The sequence below is a fragment of the Lactuca saligna genome, chromosome 4 (assembly GCF_052625555.1).
Source record: "Lactuca saligna cultivar CGN05327 chromosome 4, ASM5262555v1, whole genome shotgun sequence".
Classification (NCBI taxonomy): domain Eukaryota; kingdom Viridiplantae; phylum Streptophyta; class Magnoliopsida; order Asterales; family Asteraceae; genus Lactuca; species Lactuca saligna.
This window is the reverse complement of record NC_136420.1, coordinates 307,239,890-307,247,959: the sequence shown is the minus strand read 5'-3', so window position 1 is coordinate 307,247,959 and position 8,070 is coordinate 307,239,890. Positions and strand designations below refer to the sequence as shown.

Genomic DNA, 8,070 nt, shown 5'->3' with positions numbered 1-8,070 from the left:
GAAAGTCTCTGACTTATGCTTGATTAAGTAGACATATCCATATCTACTGTAATCATCAGTAAAAGTCAAATAATAACGATTAGCATCCCTTGTGGCATGTTTGAATGGCCCACACACATCCGTGTGTATAAGGTCCAACAAACCTTCACCCCTTTCACACGAGCCTGTGAAGGGTGACTTTGTTATTTTTCCAAGTAAGCATGATTCACAACTATCATTTGACTTTAGGTCAAACGACTCCAAGACTCCATCCTTTTGGAGTTGGCCTATGCGTTTCTTGCTTATATGTCCAAGACGACAATGCCATAATGATGCTTTATCCAAGTTATTATTATTAGTAGAATCAATACACAAAACATTATTTCCTAAGTTATCTACAATAGATACAGCTTCATACACACCATCACAAGGTAATGCTTTAAAATAAAGAACATTATTAAAGAAAGCATTAATCGAACCAACTTCATTATCAAACGAAAAGGTGAAACCTTGTTTGTACAATGCATGAAAGGAAATAATATTTCTTGCCATTTCTGGCGAATAACAACATTTATTCAAATCTAAATTTAACCCACTACTTAGCGATAAAGTATAAACTCCAATCTTGGTGACAGGTGTAACTTTCCTATTCCCCATGATTAAGTTTATTCTTCCTTGCTCCACATTCTCACTTCTTCCTAGTCCCTGCAAGTCACAACAAATATGAATACCGCAACCGGTATCAAGGACCCAAGATTTCGAATGGGGTGAGTTATTAGAAATGATAGTGTAAATACCTGCATGGTTGGGTTTGACTTTCCCATCCTTCACATCCTGCTGGTACTTTGGGCAGTTCCGCTTCCAATGAGCTTTTTCATGGCAATAGAAGCATTCAGCCTCTTTTGGGTCAGAAGAAGGAGTAATGAAACTTTTCTTGGTTCCACTTGAAGAAGAGCCATCAAGGGTCCGAGCCTTGGTACCCTTCGAAGATCTCTTTCTCTTCCTCCCTCGACTTTTCCCGATTGCCAAGACCGGAGTTGAGTCTGGAGTAGGAGTGATAGCAACCGACTTCCCCTTAAGACCTGTTTCTGCGGTCTTGAGAAGTCCCTGAAGTTTGCTGAGGGTGACCTCTTCCTTGTTCATGTGATATGTCATGCGGAATTGATCATAGCACGATGGTAAGGAGTGCAAAATGATATCTATTGCAAGCTCCTCAAGGAAGTTCACATTAAGCTTCAGCAAACGATCCACATACCTTTGCATTTTCTGCATGTGGCTCGTGACGGAATCTCCGTCCTTCATCATGGTTGTTATCATGGAGCAGATGACTTCGTACCTCTCTTATCGTGCACTTTGATGGTATCTTTCCATCAAATCTTGGTGCATTTCATAAGGGTAGAAATCCTCATAAGACTTTTGGAGTTCAGCTGTCATTGTGGCCAACATGATGCAAGCCACCTTGGTTGCATCTCTTTCATGAGTATGAAAGTCAGCGATCTCCTGGGGAGTTGCAGTGGACTCATCAATTTCCTTAATCTCCTTGTCAAGGACATATTCTTTGTCCTCGTAGAGGGTAATCATCCTGATGTTTCTGATCCATTTATTGAAGTTGGATCCATCAAAGGTGACTTTCCCACACAGACTCATAAGAGTAAAGGAGCCATTAGGATTCGAGCCAGAAGCATTATTTGAAGACATCTGAAAGAGAAGAACAAGTTTAGTATAGATTTAAGAGAGTCCTTAATAAAACACCCAAATGTAATATTAAGGCTAGGATCCAATCACAATATAATATAACTTAGAAGAGGTATGCCGTAATCTAAGCTATACCATATTTGAAAGGTAGGTGAATGACGATTCACCAATTTCCACCACGAAAACCGAAATATTAGATATTTAGTTTTTATTGGTTTTAGAAATTCCTAGATTCTTTGAGATCCAATGAACTTTTCAAAGGCGTGTTTCAATCTCGAGAGTGCCCTCCAAGTTTTGTGACTGGGATACCGAGGATCACAAAACGAGGTGTGAAGTAACCATGCAAATCACTTGGTACCCTTAAAGTTTATCACTCAATCGATGTGCCGGTAAACCACACACGCTCCACCGATACTATAATAAACCTTAAGTCACCCTTTACCTACCTTGTTAAGTCCAAGTTAGTGTGCCGGTTAACCACACACGCTCCACCAACGACTTAGACAAAGTGTAAAGTGTAATTTCATGGATTAGCACCTTATTCACATTTTCCTAAAGTAACTAAGATTGGGAATTTAATAAAACATTTAGTTACTTTATTATATTCATCATACTTTGAATGAGAATTTATAAGTCCTTGTCTTACCCGTTCGGCTAACGACCCTCCACCAGTCAAGCAAGCGGTGGGTGAGAGTAAACACCCATTAAGTCACCATTTTATAGGCAACAACCTTATGTCCACCTTATAGACCGGCTTCGTGAATGAGGCGTACTAGCGGTAAGACGACTTTATTCTTATACATATATATAATTATTAAATCATCATAATATAAGTATAAGGGTTGAATTTTAACTTTTAAAATTCTAGGGGTTGGAACTTAAAGTTTTAACTTAACTTTACTTGTTCCAAAACTTGAGGGCAAGTTTTGGAACTTTCAAAACTTTTCATTTCTTGTAACTTATGAGTTTAATAGAGTAATAAAATGAAGACTCTTCATTTTTCTAACTCTTGTATTTGTTTTAATGGTTTTAACTCAAGTGTGACTCTTGGTTTTCCATAACTTAAGGATAAGTTATGGACTCCATTAAAACACATTATGATCAAGAATTAATCTACCAAATAGGTTACAAATAATTCCTATGATCATCTAAAACATCATAAGAACAAGAACATGAATATGAACACAATCAAAAATTACATTTAAAACTTTGTAATTTTGATAACTAGTTGTTTGTAAATGAATTAGAAAATACATTACAGCACCAAAAACAAGTTTTCAATTACCAAAACAGTTTAGGGTAATGTTTCTAATTCATTTCCAGCAACTAAATCGAAATTCTACAATGAGTCGACCCTACTCGCCGAGTGCATGAACTCACTCGCCGAGTTGGTTGAAGATACTCATGAACTCGACGAGTCCCCCCTATAGACTCGACGAGTCCATTCGCAGACAGCAAGATTTCCGATTCTTTTTTCAACTTTTAAGCACAAATAAGAGCAAACAAGCTGAAGCTCTGATACCACTGATGGGTTTTGAGCATTCTAACACTTCCTAAGTGTACATGCAACCCTAATAACCTTGGATCTATGTTTGTCTAATTATCATGCAAAGTTGAATTCCAAGGTTATATTCCTATCTAGCATACATGGGGAACAATTTTATCATAAAGTATAGATAGAATAACTTACCTTGTTGTTGTTTGTGTTTCTTGAAACCTTGTGAGCCTAGCACCCCAAGTGTGATACCTCAAATGCTTCACACAACACCAAATGCTCTTGGAAGAACTTACGAGAGAACACACACTTCTCAAAATCAGCCAAGCCCTCTTGTTTCTTAGTGTAGCCGATTTTAGGTGGAGAACATGTTACTTATATAGTGTTGACACATCTAGGGTTAACCCCTAATGTGTCATGACTCTTCATTTCCATGACCCATGGGTTTGTAACTCCCATGGAGCATCCATGGAGCATCCTATGGGTGGAACCCAACTTGATAGTCCATGGAGCCTTTTAGCCCACTATACAAGATATGGATGATTTACATAATCAACCCATATATTTAATTAGTTATCTTTTGATCACTTAATTAATTCTAAATGAATTCTTGATCAAACTAATCAAATAATATTATTAATATATTAGAACTTATAATATATTAATAATCTCCAAGTGTTATTTCTCTCATTTAGTCTATCCAATTGCATGGTGCCATGCAACCCAAATGGACCATGCCGGGTTGGGTCAAGTACATACCAGAAATAGTTATGGACTTAGACACCTTATCCAATAGATCTCAGTGGACCCGGCCAAAGTGGAGGCTGTGATGAGATGGGAGGTTCCGAAGTCTCCATCCGATATTTAGAGTTTCCTAGGATTAGCCGGCTACTATCGGAGATTCATCCAGGATTTCTCCAAGATAGTCGTACCCCTGACCAGTTGCTGACACGCTTAGCCACAAGGCAGCACCGATCAGGGATATCTACCTGAGGATGACGGTTGTGACTCCACTGTTGGAGCGGATTCAGGAGGCCCAGCAGGAGGGCATGAAGGAGGAACATTGGAAGAGCGAGGAGATTGTGGGCCATGTTTCCTCCTTTGACTATGACAACTGGGGGTTATTGACTCTGCACTGATATTGCCATATTTATACCTATTTTTAGGTAATATTTAAGTACATTTTTATTAATAAGTTGATAATATGTTTAGAATAATGCTACTTATGACTTTAAATTGTTATTTTCAGTCAATTAAAAGTATTTTCGAAGAGAGTGACCAAAAGTGGCAATATGTAGAACATGGGAGACTTGGAACACAAGAGATGAATGAATCCACGAAAATTACTAAACCCACGACGTAGCAAAGCCAGCCATGACGTGGGATGAGAATTCTATAAGATAAAGATCGCGTTATGGAGGAATCCTTGCCCGGTAAGATAACTTGGAGCCCACAACGTGGCCTGGATAGCCACGACATGGCGCGAGATTTTTGAAGTTGTTTAAGCATTCTTGATCATTACGAAGAGGGAACTTTTGGCTGAAGAAAGGAGTTCTAGAAGGCAATTGGGAGCGGAAGAAAGGTTCTGGAAAAAGATTTTCATCCCCAAAAAGAGTAAAGGTCGATATTTTAGTTAATTAAGAACATGTTTTGTATCACTTTGATTTGTGTTAGTTTGTTAGTTGCTATGATGAGCAGCTGAATCTAGCTACTCTTGTTTAGCTAGATGAAGCTTCCAACTTATGAATAGCTCAATTTTTATGGATTTATTTAGTTGGTAAAATTGCTTGTGTTTGATTTGTATTACCTAGCATGCTTATGTTTGTTTCTCTAATTGCTTGATTACATGTTCTGTGTAGCTTAGTGACCATTAACTGCATGAACTTGTTTACCTAATGATTTAGGGAACATTGAATTGTTAGAGCTAGGATTGACCAATCTTAGTTAGTAATTAGAGTAACTAAGCTTAGCTGTGCTAGAGAACGTATATTGTGACTATAATTGCGTTTATATAACAAATCTTATATAGCATATTTACATTCATAATTAGTTCTGTGTTTAATTGTGTGTGAACATACATGGTTTTACATGAATTAGTTAATTATTAGTAAAGTTAGAACTAAATTACTAATACAATTAAAACCAACTCAATAATCCATAATCATTAGCTAGCCATAAGGAAGAAGTGGACTCAAACTAGACAAGAGTGTGTTTTTACTTATTGAATTTGAGTTAAGTTCGTCTGATCTTGTAAAATCAGGTAAAAACCCTTTTACACTTGTTAATAATTAGGTTAATTTAATAGTAAGTAGATTAATTAGTAACACTGTTCCCCGTGATCGACACCCGACTTACCCAAGCTATACTATAATCCGATTAGGTACACTGCCTATAAGTACATAGTTAGTTTAAGTTTGTCAGGTTATAAATATTAAAATTAGTGGGTACTTTTGTACACATCAAACTTTTGGCGCCGTTACCGGGGAGCAGCTTAGTTTATTAGCTTATTTATTTGCATTAAGTTAATCGATCCTTTTTGTGGGGTAAAACCCGCAAAAAGTTAGTTTTTCAGCAAAGTTAAAAAAAAATAATATTCACAGAGTCCACGATGTGGCCAGATACGCGCCACGACGTGGTTTCTGAGAATTTAGTTTTTAGTTTTTAGTTTATTTTTTTCTATTTCAGTTTTACGTTTTTTTATTGTGTTTAAGTTGCAGGAGTTCATGACCAAAAGCTCAAACACACCCTTGGTGGAACCACTTGAAGATCCCGAGTCTGCAATTCACAAGAAAAAGACGCGACTGCAAGAATTAGAGTCAGCTTTTTCAAGGAAGATGGGAAAGAAGACAGGAGAGCAAGCTCACCCTCGAGGCACAAGAGCAATCTTGAGCACTTGGACCTGTCCAAACCGAATCCGAATACGATACCGAGCCAGAATTTGAAGAACATACGAGTGAAACAGAGAACGAGCGAAGGAACGAGATGGCAACAATTGAAGAGATGTCCATGGGAGCTTACAAGAAGCGGATCCGAGAAGATTTGGGTCCCGGTTTAGTCCAACCTACAATACCTGCCACTGCCACATTCGAGTTGAAAGGACACATATTGACTAAACTAAAGGATATCCCATTTTTTGGGAAAGATCATGAGGATGCTTTTAAGCATCTAGATGAAGTCAACGACATTGCAGATTACTTCAATGTCCCAAATGTCAACAGAAACATAGTCTTGCTTAGGATGCTTCCCATCACTTTCAAAGGAGCTGCTAAGGAGTGGTTAAAATCACTTCCACTGGGTACAATTACCGCTTGGACTCAATTGCATGAGCAATTCCTGGACCAGTTTTGCCCGCCATGCAAGATAGCCAAACTCAAGAAGGCAATAGCCAACTTTGAGCAACAGCCGGGGGAGTCATTATACGAGGCATGGGAGCGGTACATGGGCTTGCTCAGAAATTGCCCTCAACATGATCTAAATGTGCAACAAGAGATCTCAATCTTCTATGATGAGGTCAACGTTATGACGAGACAACTCCTTGACTCTCAAGGACCGTTAACAAAGAAAAATTCAAGGGAGGTCAAGAAGTTGATTGAAGAATTCGGGAAGCACTCTCGCGAATATCACAACCCTAGGTAAGATGGAATCAAAGGCGGTGGAGGGGCCCAAACTGAAGAAATAGTAACTGTGATGGCTATGCTGAATAATTTGGATCGAAGGATAACTCAAATGGACCAGTTAATACATGCCATAAGAGTGGGTTGCGAGAGATGTAGTGGTCCACACTTGACCAAGGACTGCAATTTAGATGAGTTTGGGAACAGAAAAGCTCAAGTGTGCTACTCGAGTGGGGATAAGTTTGATGAGGACTGGAGGAAACCGAAGAAGGAGTGGCTGCCATATGAAGAGTATAAGAAGCAAAAAGAATAGAGGTATAGGAAGATAGGTCGAGGCTTCTATCAAAAGGAGTAGCCACCAGTCGAGAAGAAACCCGATCTAGAGACCATGTTGTTAAAGTTTATGGAAGCTTCGGAAAAGAGACTCGATGCCACTGATTCTGCTATTGGTGAACAACAAACTTTTATAAAGAATCATCAAGCCTCCATCCATAACCTTGAAGTTCAAGTTGGTCAACTAGCCACTCTAGTTCATGAGATGTTATCCCCAAAGAATCCCGAAGTGAAGACCCAATCTCATGTAATGGCAATCGATATTGAAGAAGAAGCAATCTTTGAGTTCCTGGAGGCATTGGAAGAAGAACCACAGCAGCCCGATCCAAAACCAAAGAAGTCAAAGTTCGAAAATGAAGGGGTTGCTGAAACAGCTTCGCCACGATGTGGCTCTTGTCTGAACAAAAAGTCCTTGAACCCGTTCCGGTTTATCATCCGCGTTTTCCATTTCCATCCCGAGTTGCACTTAGTTTACCAGAGAAGGAGCATATAGAGTTTGTCAAGCATGTGAAGGCGATCCCGATTAACACTCCCTTTGTCGAGTCCATATCCAAAATTCCCGAGCATCAGAAATTACTGCAAGATTTGATAGACACTCGCAAGCAATTAAAGCAGCAGTCTAAGGTGGTTGTCAGTGAACAAAGCTCAAAAGCTGTGTTGGGAGAGACACTAGAGAAGATGGGGGATCCTGGACGCCTCACTCTTCCATGTGAGTTTGGTAATAAATTGAAGGTTAATGATTTAGCCGATTCTGGGGCTAGCATTAATTTGATGCCTTTTTCATTTTATCAAAAATTGGAAATTCAGAAGATGAAGGCTACAAAAATGACGATTCACATGGCGAACCGTTCAGTGACACAACCCCGGGGCATAGTGGAGGATATTTTGGAGAAAATTGGAAATTTTTTTTTCCAATAGATTTTGTAGTTTTGGATATGAAGGAAGATCCCGATG

The 8,070-nt window shown here is 38.9% G+C and overlaps 1 non-coding gene across 1 annotated transcript; it reads right to left on the bottom strand.

Moving 5' to 3' along the window:
• Positions 1–6,535: 6,535 nt before the first annotated feature.
• Positions 6,536–6,642, bottom strand: LOC145044456 (small nucleolar RNA R71). The gene has a single exon (XR_013681407.1). It is a non-coding gene; the product is annotated as a small nucleolar RNA R71 (small nucleolar RNA).
• Between the last annotated feature and the right edge of the window lie 1,428 nt (positions 6,643–8,070).